The 19,253-nt window shown below is 40.6% G+C and overlaps 1 protein-coding gene across 15 annotated transcripts in view; it reads right to left on the bottom strand.

Moving 5' to 3' along the window:
* Positions 1-19,253, bottom strand: part of nrxn2b (neurexin 2b) — a 371,144-nt gene that overhangs the window by 330,614 nt on the left and 21,277 nt on the right. For all 15 annotated transcript variants that reach the window (XM_078795285.1, XM_078795326.1, XM_078795309.1 and 12 more), the window contains exon 2: positions 3,782-4,008. The gene's annotated coding sequence lies outside the window, so the exon portion shown is untranslated. The remainder of the gene's footprint in view (positions 1-3,781; positions 4,009-19,253) is intronic.

Genomic DNA, 19,253 nt, shown 5'->3' with positions numbered 1-19,253 from the left:
ATTATGCAAAACTGGAAATTGTGTGGATGAGTGATATCCCACAGCACACGGATTAGTTACTAACACCCACTCCTCAATTATGAGCGTAAAACTCTTATGTGTGTCCCATATAGCCGTTACACAACCTGCTCCACTTTGCACCAAAAGGAGCCAATCACTGCTTCTTCTCGCCTGGGAAATGACTGGCGTCAAGATTTTGGAGTGTGACTGTGGGAATTTTGTTTCCTCATTCATCCACAAAAACATGTGTGATGTCAAAGGTCTGTGATGTTTGTGTACAGAAAAGGACCTACTCAAAGCATGGAATAGCCCAAATTGTTGGGGCAAGATGAGGAGGTGAAAGCCTGCTCATATAGTGTTTCAAGGGCAAGTGGGGTTCACTGAAAGAAAACCAAGCATCCAAGCACACTTCCAAGAATCTAACTTGTACCTCCTAAGCTGAGCAATGTGGTACAGCAAATATACCAAATCAGGCTGCAGGCTACAAAGCACATCTTCATTAATTCATTGGCGGTGCCTGCTTTTTTGCGGGGTTACTCAGATATGAAAAAGGGTTCCGGGATTACATATTTGAGGGAGGAATAAAAATATATTAAAAAAAAACTCATCAAAGATTGAAATGAATTCACTGAATGAATTCATGACCCAATCTTTGTGGAATACACTGGGACGCAGATCCAGGATTCCCGCGGCGGGTCCCTCAACGGTTCCCCAATTAGGAAGACCAAAGGCACATTATTAAAAGCGGCGCAGTGCTTTGAACTCAACTGGCGCCATCACACGACAATTTTGCGAGATTTCCTCTGCGGCCGACACCAGCAAGTAAACGTTCAAAACTGAAGACTCAAAGCGCATTTGCTGGCTGTCAAGTGCATGCCAGAGCAGCAGGTGGCACAGCGAGCCTTGACTGTTTGGCCCTTTTAGCCAATCAGAATAAGCTAAATTACTGTGAGTAAGAATAAGCAATGCAAACGATGGCAAAAATATGAAACAATCTGCAGCAGTCGGGTGAAAAAATGAGGACACTGCAGCACACAAAAAGGTGAATATTTGTCAAAAACATGCACCCACCCCAACTGTGTTGCTTGTACTATCATCTGTCTGATATATACACAGCAAGATGCACTGTTATTACGATTCATAACTTTAAAATATGATTTGCAATTCTTCCGATAAAAAAAAGACCAGCTGAAACTGTGTTTAGCCGAAACAGCACAAAATTTGGGTCACACCTTTAGAGGAGGAGCAGGTATACGTATGTCTGCAAGATTGGTTAAAAATGATGGCCACCATCAATCAAAAAGTCTTTGTAGGGGCAACCTAATTGTCCGTAATAATTGACCATTTGTCTGATGATTATAAAACTTTGAGGATATCTGTATCACATGCACGCTAGCTTCCACAGAACTTTAAGCACAACTGATGTAAATGATGTAAATGTCATTTAAAATTAGAATAAGGGATGTTCTCATTATTTCATGACTGTATTTCGACTGCATTGGAAAATCCCAATTGACGGTTACAGCCTAAATCCCACACTGGTTGCAGATATCCGACTACCCTGGCAACCCAGAGGAAGAGTAACCTGATCAGATCAATAAGCCACCAGCGAATGTTCGCTTGCATCTTTTTCCCTTCTTTTCAGTCCATCGTCCTCTGTCACAAATTCATGCATGCAATCATTCAGAAACAATGAGTGGTCCTTCAGTGTGCATGATGGGCCTCCCTCACCGCTTAATCAAAAGCGAAAAGTGATAGAAGTGCGGCAGGAAGAGCCGGGCGGGCACGTCTTCCATCATCAGGCTCTGTAATGCTGAAACGGAGAGTGAGTAGGAGTAGGAGGGGAGAATCTTTCATTTCCCTATTGTGTATATCCTCCCCTTTTTATGCAAGTGTCTGCTTTTATGGCTCCCCTAAGCTCCTTTAACCTCTCTGCTTGCTGGCATGCTGGACGGATGAGCGGCAAAGATGGATGAGGGCCAAGCTGGGAGCGGCGAAGGAGGGAGTTAATGAGGCAGACTGCACGTCTTCTGGCTCGCCATGCCAGGGATTACAGCAAGATTACCCAATTCCGACTCCTGCTTCCCTCCAATTTTCAGCCTCGCCGTCAACATGGATGATGAAAAGATAGGAGACAATGCCTCCACCACAGGCCAGGCTGTAACGTCTACCAAACACTTAAAGCTTTCTGTTTTGTGGCGGGAGGGCAGGGGTCAATTGGTGTTGACCCCTGCTACCCTGCTTGATGACATTCGGGGAAAGAAAAAGCTCCTGCAGAAAGTTGTCTGAGGAAAAGAAACTGCAAAGTTTGCAACCTTAAATCCACTCCAAGAAGACAAAGAGTGAAAAGATTGCGAGTGTGCATCATCATATTTCAAGTGGGTATATGTATGCAAAAGGGGTGTCAAAACATATTAAGATATCAAACTACATTTGCAAAAGTTGCTGTAGACTACTACAACATATCCCATTAGGCATTCTCTGTATTTGTTCCATGCATTCTAATGCACAAGAGGATGATGAGTTTTTTCATATTTTGGTTATATCATATAGCTATGTCAGTGGGTTAAAATATTAGGAACTACATTTGCACACTGTTCCAGCACTCTCAGTTTTGTAGATTGGCATATAGCTAATGGGGCAGCAGAATTAAGAGAGCCAAATCAAAGTCAAATAAGGTAATTAAAGTAATCCTAATTAACAAACTAAATGGGAAACAGAAAAAAAGTTTTTTTCTGAGGTTGAGAATAAAGAGAACATTGTGAAATATACCTTGAACCCACACGTATGGAGTGGAAGTCTGACTGCCTCAGTTCTCAGGTTTTGGACAGGTGTGAAACTACAGGTGTGGGCTCACTGCACATTGTTTGCGTGTATGTTCAGACATTGAAAAATTAAGAGGAAAATTGATTAGGAACAGTGCAGCAGTTCTACACTGCTGTAAACTACCATGCCAATCAAACCTGAGCACTTTGTGAATGCATCCAGGTGTATATGAACCCACCCCCACTGTGCAATCAGTTATACTGTATTGTTACAAGTGTCCAAATCATATCATCAATTCCACCAATAATGCAATTTACTGCACTCTAAAGGGCTACGTGCGTGTTTCAAAATGCATGCACCTACAGCAGCAAGCCCCACAAGCACACCGTCTTGATCACATTTATTTGGGGAGGGGTTATCTACTATCCCAAAACAGGATTGGGTCCAATCACGAAAGCCAATTATCACGCTTCTCCCCACGCAGTAAAGAGTAGCCTAATTTTATTATGCGTGTCCATGACTAAAAATGAGCATAAAAGTGCTCGTTTTGCGGGGAAGTTTAATGGAAGTGCAAAACGTGCACAAGCCGTGTGTGCGCAGCAGCCAAGTGAAGTGAAATTCTCCACGAAGTCCACAATATGAATGCACATTGCAGTCCAAATTGGCTGAATCAGTGTTGAAAGATGTTAGAATATTCGCGTGGCTACAATGCGTAAAACACACGGAGGGGCAAAGAAACGCACTCTGTGCCTTCACGGCGCACATTTCTTTGCACTTAAATTAACACACACACGTGGCTTTTTTTGCCATATATGATCGTGATATCCCCCACGCTGCCTCCAACGTGCTCAAGAGTGCAGACAGTATCACATTACCTGGAAATGAATCAGCCGCGATCGACCCTTTACGCATCCTTTGCGTAAAGGCAACAAACCCAAATATCGTATCTTTTTTTGTGCCTCAGCATCATCACCCGTCATCACAGCAAAGACAGACTAAAAAAGTCATCACTTACTGTTCTGCTGCAGTCCCTCCGTGGTTATTCTCCAGATTTTTGAGGAGGAGTGAAAAAAATCAAATTCTCAGTCAGGATTTGTGTGTCACTGGCGTCTCTTTCCTGCCTTTATCCACATGGTTGGTGAGACCGAAAGGCAGCTTTCCATTGCCCCTACCAACATCAGCAAGCAGCACCGTGTCTCTCCTTCAAGACAGATGTGGACGCTCGTGGACGAGGCGCTCCACCTGCATAGACAACCGGATGGAGAGGAAAACACATCACTACAGTGCTCACTTCAAAATAAAAGAATCCCAGCTGTTTGGGCTGTTGTATGCTTTTATTGTGAGAGTGCTATCGTGCTCTTTCTCTGTTGTTCGCGGACGTCTACTGTACGTCCACCTGCAGCCTTGAGGGGGTACACAGGCATGCCCCTTGCAGGCTGGAGGGGGTTACTACAATAGCATGGACCCCAACATCTGGACAAAATTACCTGTAATTAAGTCACTTTCATGTTATTTCTGCTGCTCATTACTCATTATACTTTAGTAGAGCCGTAAGTCTGGGAAAAAAGTCGTAAGTATTCAGGCTGGCACTCTAATTTTCTCTTTGAGGGGAACACGGTTCTGCCAATTGTGTTTCACGAACGATCCGGCTCTGAGAGTCGGCTCTTTAAAGGATCGTCTGTTTCCTAGTCTGTTTTTTTTACCAGCGTGTGGTGCTTATGTGTCAACACTGAGCAGAAGGATAACAGAGACGTTTCACATCCAGCACTGTCCTGAGCACACAAACAGTGGGAAGGAAGACGACAACGCATGAGAGAATGGAGCTCCATAATTAGAGACTGCACGCTGGAAAGGTTAGGAAAATGAGCCGAGGGAAACAAGATCTGAGACACTTGATTTTGATGCCAATGTTCGCTCAACTAGCAAAAACTGTTCCCTGAATACTATTATGATTTTTAGATTTGCACATTTTAATTTGCATTTTGTTGCAGTTTTAGTATATTTTTTGCTGCAGTTTTTTTTTTGACATTTACGCATAGCAATCAGATTTTGTCGAAATTAAATGTGTCTTTATTTTTTTAGGACTCTGTTCCATGTTGGGCAAATAAATAAAGCCATATAAACAAACATTTGATATAATAAAATTTTTACAAATTTATTTTACACATTATATAAATCAAAATAAGCAATAAACAAATCTGAGGGGCCATTTAGAAGCAAAAAAAAGCTGGTTCTTTTCAGCGAGCCATGACTCAATTTTTGTCAACCTCCCGAGCCATCTATCCCCAAATGTTATCATTTTTGTTTAGATCAGAGCAACACATAGCATAGTCCAAAAGAGTGACATTATTCCATCTTTATCAGGCAGGCATTGTGAACTGCAGCACAGTACTGCAACATCTCTACATAGCTAGCTACCGTTTGACACCCCTGCACAGCCTGAAGCTTCATTCTTACATTGAAGGAAAAAGCACCCCAGATCACGATGGTGCTCCCCCCATGATTGTCTTACTGCGTCCAACCTCAGAAACAATAGCGCGCCGCAAGAGGCCTTGCTTGAACAGCTCAACAATCCGACCGAGAAAAGAGAAAGTTTTTTTGCCTTTGCGATCAAGAGCTCGTGACAATGTGAATACCTGACACCTACATATTTCACTTTAATGATTTTGTCTCACTCCCATTTCAAGGTTTAGAACCTCTTTAAGGTTTTCTTACACATATTTGAGCAATTATGACGGATAATGTGGTGATTTGTGCTGTAATATGTAGATTTTACAATCCAGTATGAGTTCATCTCAACAACAATCAAAACGATAATATTTGTTACATCTATTTCCACACAGAAAAACATAGTTTCATTGCTGTCAAGATGAACAGTTGCAATACATTCTGCAAAGCCTTTTTACGGCAATACGCAAGCCTTGTTCAGCTTTTAAAATCAACTAAATAAAAGGCTGCCATCCACTTGAGTGGGAGATCAATCAGAAGCCATTGGGAACCATTGAACACACCCCCCCCCCATCGACACATCAATCGATAGTGAGTCTTTGGAGAGCCTTTACATTGTGTAGCGTCCACGCAGGTGCCAGTGAACATATGGCGGATGGGAGCCTTCATCAATCACAGCATTGTGTCAGAAAAGCATTAATATACTTCTTGTACAACCTACATCAATTATATTTAGAATTAGGCGGTACGTATGGTTGGTAATTGATATTGTGTATTGATGTTTAATGCTGCATTGCCTTTAAAAGGTGTTGGATAATGAATTCATCATATCTAGTACACCCGTTATGTCAATATTAGTACAATGAATGAATGAAAGAAAGAAAAGAAGAAAACAGTCAAAACAAAGGAAGCATTAAAAGGTGTGCTAGTGTGTCTGTAGGTTATTTAATAACCTACGATAGCAGCAGTAATGGAAGTGTCAAAAGTGAACCTTTTACCATAGTATATAGCATTTGGGTTTTCAGGATCCATTTGTGTACAAATATATATATTCAATACTGAATGGGGAGATTATAGTAATAATAATAGATAATATGATATATCGGTAAAGGTTAAAACAATTACTTTTCCAAATGTTGGACTAAAACTGAGAAGTCAAATATGGGCATAAAACGTTTGTGAATCGTTACACAGCATACGGTTTGCCGTTTTAGTGATCCCACTTCTGTAACCAAGATATTTCCAGTACACGAATAATATATTTCTATATAGACTGTGGATATATTGAAACATGTCAAGGCAGTAACTTGCATGTTCTCCCTGTGCATGCATGAGTTTTCTCCAGGTTCTCCGGTTTCCTCCCACATTCCAAAAACATGCTAGGTTAATTGGCGACTCCAAATTATCCATAGTTATGAATGTGAGTGTGAATGGTTGTTTGTCTATATGTGCCCCCGCGACCCTCGTGAGTTACATGCATGCTTATGGAAGCCAGGCAGGAGGTCAGTAAGAACTTTACAAATGTATGATAGCAGCATTAATGTGAGTGCCGTGGAAACTCTTAAAGAAATATCAAAGCTGATAAGATGCGGCAGGAAAAACAACAACACCACCAAAAAGATCATAACGCTTGGCTTATATGGAGGAAAGTAAAAAAGATGAAGAGATATATTGTCAAAGGAGGCTATTTACTCTGCGGTGTTGATGGTTATCAAGAATTCTGTAACTGTATGGCGAAGAAAAGATCGGCTCCCTAAAGAAATATGTGATCAGGCGTGTGTCTGTCTGTCTGCAGCCCCCTTTGGACATGCATGTGTCTGTACAGTACGTGTGTGTTCAACACAGCCACTATCAACACATTTTGCACAAAAGCCATAAGAGAGGCTCACTGTGTTTTTGTTGTGTGATGCCTGTCTTTACCTTATTTGCATTTGTTTACAACAGGCGGGAGACAGATGGCATAAAGATCCACTTTAAACATGTTTGTATTTGTTGTTTTCATGACGGCAGCTTTTCTCCACCAGGGAGTCCCATTGGTGCGGGCAGCAGTGCACCTTGTGTTGTGAGAGTGTAAGAGCGCTCTTGTGCAAGAAGTGTCGTTATCGGCATCATCGCAGCGGCTGGCTGTTAGGAGACACTTATCGCAGGGTGTGAGGGTAAGCAATTATTCCCCCTCTCCTTCCCACACACCCACCCTCCCGAGATGGAGGCAACGCTCCATCATGATGGAGAGAAGAGAATCAGCTCAAGGCGGGATGACGATGCACCGGAATTAAGTTGGTGTGTGTATTTTAAAGCTGTCACAATTTTAACTCTGCTCCCATACTCCCCCTACTGGGGTGAATTGTAATCCATTTTCACTGTACAAAAATGGTAAATATTGGCTTTTAACAGAAACTACTGCTAGGTCTTGTGAATTTAGGAGAAATAGTGCAAACATTCAAGCAGAGTGTCATGCTACATGGTAATAAAAGTAGGAGTATCAAATTTAAAGATACCATTAATTAATGAGTCATATTTAATGCATTATTTTTGAATCACGTATATAATTACTACCACTTCTGCTTCGGCTTCTTCGGCCGTGGCAGGTGTTGAACTCCAATTAAATAAAAACACATCTCACATCTCATCATCAGCGAAACGAATAACCCTGGGAATATCAAGTGGAGGTAGGATTGCAAGGTTAAGTGTCTGCCTTTCTATACAGTGCGTCAAAAAGATGAAGAACACAGCTCAAGCTAAAATCCCTAATTTGCATTGAGACGAAAGTGACACCGAGAGGAGCAATGAAAGAGAGAGACTGACAACGTGTGTGACAAAAGGAACTATGAAACTAATTTTGAAAAAGAGTATGAAGACGGCGATGAATGTCTTTTTCTGGTAGTCTAGTGTTTTTAATAGCTGTGTTTGGAATGGCTCAAAATGCTAGGTTTCAAAAAGCGCGGTAAAAATGCCCCTTTGTGACATCACAGAGGGGCAGGCTTCCTTATATACAAACTCTCTGTCGTCCCCAAGCTCTTCTCTGTTTGCGATACAAGCTCAGGCAGAAGTTATTGTATTTGGTGAATCCCAGCAAATGGCATTTCTGAACATGTCCGTTTTCTGAGCTCCACCGCACCAAGGCAGGTTGTGGATGGAAGCACAAATCCAAGGAAACAGATCTGGAATAGGTGCAGATTCTGCTAAATCTAAAAAGTTTTCTGTGCGGGTTATTGTATGTAGCTGCTCTATAGGAGTCCGCAACTCAATACAAAGGGCCGGAAAATGAGCATAATAGGTCTCCTTTAACTTAGAGTGAGGGAGTGGTGTTCAAACCGCAATGTAGCAAGGGATGACTGCACCGAGATTATATTAATCATTTTTAAAAATTGGAAACAAATTCAGTAAATTGCAAAAGATTGGCAAAAGATTCAGTGATGCATACGGACTCATACTTAGAGTTTGCTGTAGCACCTGCAATTGACAAGTTGCATATTTGGGTTCAACCTAGCCAATCTTGCTTGCGAAGCATTAAATTCATGCATTAAGAAAAGCAGTGTTCTTTGCAAATGGTTACTTACAAACCAGTCCATAAAAGTAAATAATTGCGTATGCTCAATTGCATGTTTTGCCATCATCTCTTCACATTCTCGCCCAACACCATCCCCAAATGACGTCCATTAGCCCGGCTGGCATGAAGGAGTGTGCATTTATGTCACCCAGATATCTGCAGGAGAAAGTGATGGTGCAATCCCTATGAGGAAACAAAGCTCTTAAACAGCGGGAGGAGTAGGTATCACCATTGGAGCATTAAATAAGGTAAGTGCGCAATGTGCCATCTGACTTTCTTGGTGGGAAATTACTGTCCTTTTTTTGCCTCAGATGACTCCACTGTCTGCTAGAAGATTGGACAGGAATCCAGCGTCTTATTTGAGAGGTCAGCTTTGAACTTACTGCAATTATGTGTGAAAAATTAATAAATGTGATCCCATTTCTGTAACCCGGACATATCCACTACTAAACGATTGGGGTTTTACTGTTTAAAAATAGAATATCACATACTCTGAAATCTATGCACCTTGGAAAGATGTTCTGGTAATCTAATCTAGTAATCTAATTTGAAATCGACTACGAGTATTACATGATATTGTCAATGTACTTGTTCTTGCATGATCGCAGCATGTATACAAAACATTTTTAGAGGGCTTTGAAGAGTCGAAATAGGTGTCTACAAATTATATACATTGTTAGCTAGCTCATATTAACAAATTTTCTGTCGTTATAATACACAGAAAATGGAAGAAATATGTCTTAATGTTTCACATAAAGATTGTAAATGAAAAAAGTGCAATTCCCCTTTAAGGGTGTAACTTTCCCCAGTGTAGTAGTGTGGTTGTTTCCGAGGTCATTGTTTGGGGTTTAATTATCCCACTTCCATAACCAAATATCAAACAGCTGAATGTGAAATATCTCTCAATACCTTGATTGTAGTTGGGGAAACGAGTGCAACACATTCTAAAATGTACATGTAGCTACTTGGATTGTAGACTGAAAGGGCAATCTGATATGAAATATTTAGCTGCATCTTGATTATGACCGAGGAAAGGAAGAAAAAGACTACCAGTAGTCTGTAAAAGAAAAATCAATTTAACAGGCAGATAAAAGCACCCATATTATCATATACGCTGAGGTGTAATGGATGCATGGAAGTGGTTTACAATGACTCATCAAATGCAGCACAACGTATTAAATCATCTATATCCACTATCACTGTGAGGAAAAACCGAATCATTATACCCAGTGCAACTTTCAGAGTTAGGGTTTCATGATTTAACATTAATTTTGAGGATTTATTCTAAAGCCCAGCATATTTTTTTGTCTGCTTAATATTGCCAGTGTGATGATTTAACAGCTTTATGTATTCAATGAATTTAACAGACCATGAATAAAATATTACAAGTCCTGAGTCACAGTTGTTATGTTAAATCAATTGTATTGTGGCTACCCACAGAGGTTGCCAGAAAATGGAAAAGGGCATTTAACCTTTCCTTGGTTCTTGCAGGTTATACACTGTAATACATGAATACCTAGACTATTCCTTTCCTAACATTGTCTGAAACACGAAGTAAAGATGATGACTTTTGGATGAAATCCCACAGCAGATACAACTCAATTGTTATTATTAACCAGATAATCAGTTGGTCATCAGCAATTTTAAGGCGGTACTTCCTTTGTGATTGAAAAGCAAACTATATTCCTACTTGTCGTTCACATTTGTCATTTCATTATGGCTTATTGTTGTGTCTTGTCTTGTCATACACCCACATACTGTATGACCCCCTTTTGTGTCATAGCGCTCACATTTCCTCTTTTACATCTATCAGTCTGTGCACATTTAGTCAATAACACAGCAATATTAAACTAGCCCTGCAGTGAATATGTTACTGCAGGCAATTTGTGCGCCACGTACCAATACCATTTAATTTGTCCATTATTACCCCAATGCTGTTTCCCCATCTATTGACCGGCTGTGGACGTAAAATGAGAAGACTGTCATTGAAAATTCACATTCCTATGATTGGATCCAGTAGAACGCTTACATTTAGTAAAAAAAAAAATGTACATAAGATTATAATTTGCATGTTTTTTTCTACTTTTATGATCTGTATTTTATAAAGAAGGAGTTGGAATCCATCTGTTTCATCATATTAAATGTGTCAAAATAAATTTTAATACCTTAAATGAAAGCTGTGCAACTATTAGAAGATTAAATTAGAAAAATATTTTCCAAAGAAGCATGTAAGCACAGAACAAAGCCAGCTCGGCTAAATACAATAACATTATAGTAATATTCCATATGCAAAAGTGATACACTGAAAATAGTATTTGTGGTTCTATTTATTGACTATGGATGTTGTTTTTTGCAGACCCATTTGGCCACGGGATGGCTTTCAGACAGTGTCGTCAAGCTGACCTGCTACACTTAGACCCGCCAAGCCAAGCGGTGTCTCGTGTGTTTGATTAGTGTGGCCATTACTCACTGAGGTTGGTGCTTTTTTCCATTTAAACTAAACTATTTATCAATTGGTGGCAAATTTCTGCAGTAAATCTAAAATGTATTCACTAGCCATGCAAACAACTGTTGAAGATGAACCCACAAGTAAAACATAACAGTGTGAATGTGAAATTGTGCCAAATGAGATTTTCAATTTTTAACATCTTCTTAAGTAAAAATCTCAGAATTTGCATAATTCCTAATCAAATTCAGGGCAAAAAATAAAAAAATTCTCCTCTTGGCTTAAGTACACGAGCTGAGCCTCCCGTCTGAGTGCACTTCACTGTGTACACTGGATGACTTTCTATATCTTTGATGTCATACGCGGAGGAACTGCAGGTACCAGGTGGGGGTTTCCATTGAGAGGAAATGTGTTTTTGGGTGTTGTTTTTGACAGAAGAGTTAGCTAGAGTGAGATGTCGCAACACATCAAATTCATTAACGATATCTGAATGTTCTGCTGAATGAAGGAATGATTTTAACTACCAAGATGGAAGATTATACAGGGTGGGCCATACGTTTCCATAAGTTTCCCAGATACCCTTGGGGCACTTGAAAGTCATGGTGTTATCAGATGAAGACACAAGGCATAAATCATCTCAAAGAATGTATCACCAACGCCATTCCAGGCATAACTTCAACTATACCAATGCAAAATATGTGTTTTGAAAACAATTGTAATCACATGGAGCACTATATATATATATACTATATATGGCCCACTATATCCAAGCTCAACATATCAGAATCGTACAAGAAAGTATCGGACCTTCACCTGAAGAATGAGATGATGCATGAACTTTATATACAAATAAAAAGATTATGTTTGGCCCACATTCTGGAACCATCCATGAAGACTTTAGCTTTAAATAATGCATCATTGTGAGAGCGCTGGGGATGTGTCATATTTCCCACAGTGGGATCTTTTTTTGCGGAATTGCATTTTTATTTTGCTGTCAGGTCATTGCAAGCGAAAATTTGTGAACAGAAAAATAACAATACAAGCAAAATAGTATTTATGTCAAACATGGAACCTAAAAAAAGCCATTCCTGCTGCTGTAGAATTATTTTTTACTAATATAGAAGGAACTAAGGAATAGACCTGCTGCTTAAATATGAAGTGGGTGTGAAAAGTTGCATATCTATGCTTGGAAATAATTACATAACATTACGAGGTTTTTAAAAATTATTATCAATTTTGTGACCTTCTTCAGTCACTTAGTTAGTGCATTTATTTGCATTTTGCCTTGTTTTTTGTGACTGGAGTTGCAAGTCACATTCTGTTCTGTTATGTTTAAAACAGAAGTTTTTTTTCAATAAAGATATTTCAAAATTACAAATTGGAATAAAATGGAAATTCAAAAAATATGATGTCAGTTTATTCATTCATTTATTTTTGACCGATTATCTGGCCTATATATCTTCTAACACACATAAGTGTAATACTCCTTGCAAAAATGTCGAGCAGAGTATCATGACACCTTGTCTGGAACCATTTTTCTCTCAGTTTATCCTCAAATCCCGCCTTCATCCCAAAAGGAACACAGTCTAACCAGTAACCACTGTGCACTGCAGAGCGGAGCCTCGTTTATGTGAGCATATTTCATGTCATCCATTCTCCCTCCACACCAATCTCTCTCACTTTCGTGTGTTTGTGCGAAAAAAAAAACGATGATGCTCAGCAATGGCCAGGCACGTTTGTTTACCGCCGCCTTCGCTTTGGTCCAAGCAGCTTCTGGCTGCAGTTTCATCCAGGAGGATCACTGAGGATTGAAGTGAGCGTCAGAGGCCAGCCAGGGTCTTCAAAGCTTCAGAGAAACACGTGTGCAGGCGCCATTCACAGAATCCAGGAGCCTTTTCCACAGGGGGATTAGCCATGGGACAGTTATTCAGCAATCACCCTCTGGGGGATTCTGCTGTCTTGACTTGGCTCCAAGGGGGAAATAAGTTAATGGTATCATACTGATAAAGTGCACACAGACACATGCTAACTACAAGAACAGAAGGATTATGTCTTCAGCACGTTGATGACATCACCTTGGCAACAAAAGACATTAAAGGTGAAGGGAGGAGTACAATAAATTCATTTAAGTAATCTGATGTCATCTCCTTAATGCATATGAATCACTGTTAAAATGGGGTCTGGGTCAAGGTTTCCATAACAACTGGCTAAGGGTTTAGATCCATTGTGTCAGACATGTGAGATAGACAGTGTTTGATGACCCTAAATTGTCCAATCTGACACCTGATTGGTTAAAGAAACAACACTGTTTCTCATAGTGTTTAAGTGGCATCAGGCGGCCATTGTTAAGCAATATTTTGAACCCGCTTAAGATCCAACAGTGCAAAATGCGAATTCTTGTCATTTTTCAACTGGTCTTAAAATTTCATCAGGAGTGTATGAGGCTACTCCATGCATGAAGAGCCACTAGCAGCCTTGATCACGGTCTCCACCCAGTGAGCTCATAGATTCTGCCAAGGCAAAGCCGCCCGTGGCAGCCAATGTTTAGCCGGAGTGTTAATGGTAGTCCGCAACGAGCCTTGGGAAATTAGCCGCGCATCGAAGCGTGTTGAAGAAGTGCAATGGAACTCGCTTTCCAGAGAAGGGGGAGCAGTCACAGAGAGAGGTCAGAGGGATCAGTGTCCTGCAAGGACCACCGGGAGTGGCTGCTGGGAAACAGTGATGGAGATGACATATTGCCACAAATGGACTCAGTTGTTGGACAATATTTAGACCTCGGGAGACTTGACCGTATACTTCAACACATGCATGTAGTTAAACATCCAAACACCAACATTTCACTACACTAGAACCAACAGGATGATTAAATGCTGTCTACAGGGACTCATTCCATAAAGAGAAGCCCCCAAAGGACTGTTTCCACAGCTACAGTACATCTACGCCATTCATAGATTGACCAATAACTGACAGGCCTGAATGCCAGACGCTGTGCGAATCTCTGAAATACATCCAGCAGCAAATGATGTTGCTGAAAAGGAAGCCCTAAAAAAGGTCTGTCAATAGTGACATGCAGTGACATTAATGGATGGTGAAGCACTGTTTTTATTAATATATTTTATGTTAATATAAGTCACTCGTTCAGAGTAGAAACAATTCAAAAAAGAATGGCCAATATGATGGCCGATACGATTCAATACAGTTTTTTTTTTGGTGATATCGGATTGATATTCGATATCGTAATCATAACAGGACGTCAAACGTACCTGTTAGCATGCCTCCCACCCAGAAGTCATTGTCCCCTAGTGAGAAAATACTATTGAATTCAAAAAATACCTTGTAACAAAGTACGATGGTGTTGGTCCTAACCCGTCCTCCCAAATAAGACATTTTTTTAATAAAGATAAAGGTGACCTTAAATGTTTTATTTATATTTATATCGCATTTGTTCCTGCAATGTAATTGAAGTTGTTTCCTAAGGGGGAAAAAAACGTTGCAGTTTTCATATGATTCAGTTTTAAACGGCATGATATCGAAAACCGAAGTAACCGAACAAATGACATCAAATGCATCATTGAAAAAGAGCTCTCCTCAAAGCACATGAAGCCTGGTTGGAGCAGTTACTCAAGCGAGAAACTCCTCCAAGGGTGCCCCCGCTCAGTCAGCAAGCAGCAGAGGTCATGGGGTTGCAAAGGCGCAGTGGGACTCCAGTTCCCACAGGCCAGTGGGAATTACAGACAGGAAGAGAATGCTTCTTGTGTTTAATAGCAAGTCACAAGTCATTACTCGTCATTTCATTAAAGTCATTAAATACGAGTGTAAACACTAAAAGATATACAGCGACTGGGAATCAAACTTCAGCGCTTAGCCGAGTGCACCATCATTCCTCATGTTTGGACATCAGAGGTGACACTGCACTGAGGCCACCAAGAGAATCCACTTCCTTTTTCACAGCCTTTCTACCTGTGTCACAGCGAGCGCTCGTTTTCATGTCACTGCACAGCGATGAGCGCATCCACGCTGGACTTTAGTGAACCTGCGATTTCTTTCTTCTGACACGACCCGTCCCATCGTATTACGTCTTTGAGACGGAGACCGTTGCTCCTCAATCATCCTTACAGACACACATTTCACCTCTGACTCAACACACACACATACACCACTTTCCCACTCAGCTGTCAATCATGGCTCCTGTAGGTGATTTGACATAGAGCTAAAAACACATGGACATACTATTTTTGGGGGCGTGTTCATCAGCGAGGAGGGGGCACATGCATGTTTGTTGTGCAATATATTTACATTATGATTGGTCTGCAGAGAAGATATTCTCTAGAATACATTTATGAATACATTTATTCTAATAGGAAACAGAATATGAAATGCATATATGTCCAGGGAAATTGAGAATACAGGCGCTATACGCACTCATAGTGCAATCCTGCTATTTGCATTGGATTTCTACAGATTTTAAGCTTCAATCAAAACTCCTCAGAGAACAAGCAACAAAAGAAAAAAATAAAAAGGAATCTTGCATTGAGTGGGTAGCATGTGCATGATCGACAGGCGCGCAGCCTGTTTGTCGATACTAAATGTCAACACCTCTTGTTTCTTGACACAGTTGGCATGTCACCCGCTCTCCTTCGCCACGCTTCCTCATTAGGCATCCTTGCAGGGTTTCCATTGTCGCTAAGTTCTTGACATGTGGAGCTGAAATTGTAGCAATTTCTTCCAATGGCATATGTCTCACTCCCACCCTGTTATATTGGTAGCAAAGGAATAAGATATGCTCTTATTACTGGGGGAGGTTTGTCACGCACCAGAAGGGAGAGGCGACAAGTTGCTTTGATGGTTCATGAACCCCCACCAAGAGAATTTTAATCCTAACTCCTTCTGCACGTTGACACAGGGAGAACCTGGAAAGGAAGGAAGAATAGGATACTGGTGATGGGCAAAAAGCCCAAAGGTGGCATTAATGCAGACTAAGCATATTCTGGGATTGATATCCTGTCTTATATTCTTATGTCATGATATTTTTAGGGGAGGGTAGCCCCAGTTTACATACCCTAAGGTTCAGTCTATATCTGGGCCATGTTAATATGCTGTGGCTAAGATTTATACTGACTTTCTGAAGTTATCCCAGAATTGGGGTATATCCAAGGCCAATCCAGTTTATAAACCGGTCCGGCTTTTCAGGGACATTCCAGTTGATATTCCAGGTTTTGGATTAGGTGCCCTATTTTCTGGTCAAGTACAATCTTGTTCCGGTATATTGTCACAGGTTTTATCACAGGTTTCGGGTTTGGGGTAACATCCCTCTGTGCCTTGAACAATCTCTAGCCTTCATGATGGGTATTTTGTGAGTGTTTTACAAAGTCTAGAATAGTCAAGTATAGCGACAGGATCAAGGGTAATGGGTAGATTCAGCTCAGTCCATCCCTTGTAGTTTTGCTCACATGCCTTCAACTTGTGAGCTTTACTCATCTCATCCTGTCGAGTCAGCCCCTCAGAGACCCAGGAAGGCTCGTGCAGGCAACCCCCCTCCTCAGTACATCTCACGGGCACATCACGTGATTCCATTGGTGTCTTCGCTGCACATATTCAAAGACACCTCGTTGTGGAGCAGGATTTGATTTTTCATCTTCTTTCCTGACTTGCAATGACAACACAGTCACTCGTCATTCACTTGATTGAGCGCCATCAAGTATTTGTGTTTAACACTTCAAAGCCGCCTCTAAATTGGCAACTGAAATTCACGGCAAGCATGAAAGTGAGCATTAATTTGAAAGAGCTGGGAGTTAAAAGCAGTGACCTTTTCAGATAAAACAATGATTTCATCAAGTGGAGGGTTAAATTACAAGGTATGATATAATTGAAAGGCACTATTGCTATTTAAATCACAAGGCATGAGCTCAAATGAGGCATGAAGATTTACAATATGCACAATATTCTGCACTTGAAGAGAAAATCTGTGCTGCAATGCAAATTTCACATAATAAGCTATGCACTGCAATTCGAAGAAAACTTGCTAAATGTTGCTAACTTCTCCTGAGGACATGTCGTTCTATGGCAGGTGTTTTTGTGTCATTGGAACGACATAGAAAAGAATTGCGCAGGGCGTCTGTCTCATTATGGCCCACCATGCAGATCAATTTTCTGCTCGACCTCATCGTGTTTAAAGAGGTGAGACGCTCCTCTCAGTCCATTAGGCTCATTAGGAAATGAGTGAGAATGCAACGTGAGAAGAGAGCAACCTGAGAGAGTTGACGGTGCGATAGCTCGCCCTCATTTTCTCTCATGTGAGATATAAACCTGACGTGTGACTTCAAACATGGACAAGGTTCTTTTCATCTTGCCGGGCAGAGACCAGACCAGAATCCTTTTTATTTGCTACTTTCACACGGCATATTCCAGCGCAATTGCTTTAAATTCAGCATGGGGGACTCCAAGCCGCCGCGTTGTTAGTTACGCTTGTGGCATACGCCTGAATTCCATTTATAAGCAATCAAAAGGGGCTTTAACAGTCAGCGTTTTTTTCATCGGTTTTTCAAACGCGACAAGCAACTTCTAACAGCTCTTTGCTCGTCAGTGCCATGGTTAAATAAATTAGTTGGCCACACGATGACGATGAAATATGGCTGTGTGTTCCTTTAAGTCCCTTCAAACATCACAAATAAAAAAACATCGGTTGATTACTTTGGCGTGGATTGGTGGCTTTGAATGAAAATGTTTCTATTTAATCACCACTGGCCAGGACTTATTAATAATAAAACACATAGCCTTTCAAGAGGAGGTCAGAATCTGCTGTTATCAGTCAGCAGCGGGCTATATCTATGCACACAAAAACAATGCATGTAATGTTACAGTAACTAAAACATATAGCGAACAAAGAACATGTAATTGGCAAATGAGAAAACATATCGATTTGTGTATGCTCTAATTATGACTCAAGGTCATAACACACATAAACAATTGAGGGATTTACCAACTTTGAAATGAATGAATGAAAATAATGCAACTGGCTTGGCAAATACAGAGATGGGCTTTATTCTTATGCAAAATGCTGGAGAAATGATGCTGACGAAGAAAAAGTCATCAGAGGGACTTACATGAAATATTTCATGTATGTTTTTTGTTCTGATACACGTTGGATCGTTACCTGTAACCTTTTTGGATTTTTGATTTTGAATTTTAAAAATCTGTGTAATTACAATGTGCTCTATTGTGTTCCACTGTGTCCTTGAAGGATACCACATATGAATGAAGTCAATATTATAAGTCAATTTTATATTCCATACAAGGGCAGATAGGGAAATATTCAAGCAGAAGCAAAGATACTTGGTGTGCACTTGGGTGTGGTTCACTTAGCGCTCACAGTTTCGTAATTTGACTTTTTTCTCATTTTAATGTCTGTAATTCATGTCATGTTCTCATCTGAGCTCAAGTGAACCGAATCTTCTTGCAAGCGTCCCGAGACCCACCTCTCATGGGATGGTCACACTTTACCAAATAACCCACACAAGCAGAATTTCTTTTAAGCAAACATGACAAGCGTCAATTCACACTTAGTTTGGTTCTTGATCCCTCGCTCTTATCTATTGTATTGATTTCCATTTTCCTTGTGTAAAATGCCATCTGCCAGAAGCCATGTCACCTCCATGGGGTTCACGTCAGCGTGGCGACAAGTCATCAACTCTGCAGGCAGGAGGTGGTATTTATATATGTGAAAGGCCGAAGCCATCTTTGTTCAAGTATTAAATGTCCACTGGGTAAATAGGCAAATCTGAAAAAAAAAAGTATAATCGAAGGACACAGCTAAGTGTTGAGTTCGAGGACAAGTGGACAGACAGAGAGAAGATGGAGGTAGCGACGGAAAAAATTTCAAAACCTAAAGTTAAAAAAGGGCCCAACAAGAATAGAACTTGAAAGCGGTTGGAGGACGGGCCAGAGAAAATGGGATTAGAGTGAATCTGTGAGAACGGGAGATAAGGGCAACAGTAAGTAGATGAACTAAAAACAGTCGGACAAAGCCGGAAAGAAAGAGATAGT

Source organism: Doryrhamphus excisus, linkage group LG2, assembly GCF_037039965.1.
Source record: "Doryrhamphus excisus strain RoL-2023G ecotype Guam linkage group LG2, RoL_Dexc_Guam_v1.1, whole genome shotgun sequence".
NCBI lineage: Eukaryota > Metazoa > Chordata > Actinopteri > Syngnathiformes > Syngnathidae > Doryrhamphus > Doryrhamphus excisus.
The sequence above is the reverse complement of the archived record's forward strand: the minus strand, read 5'-3'. Positions and strand labels throughout refer to the sequence as shown.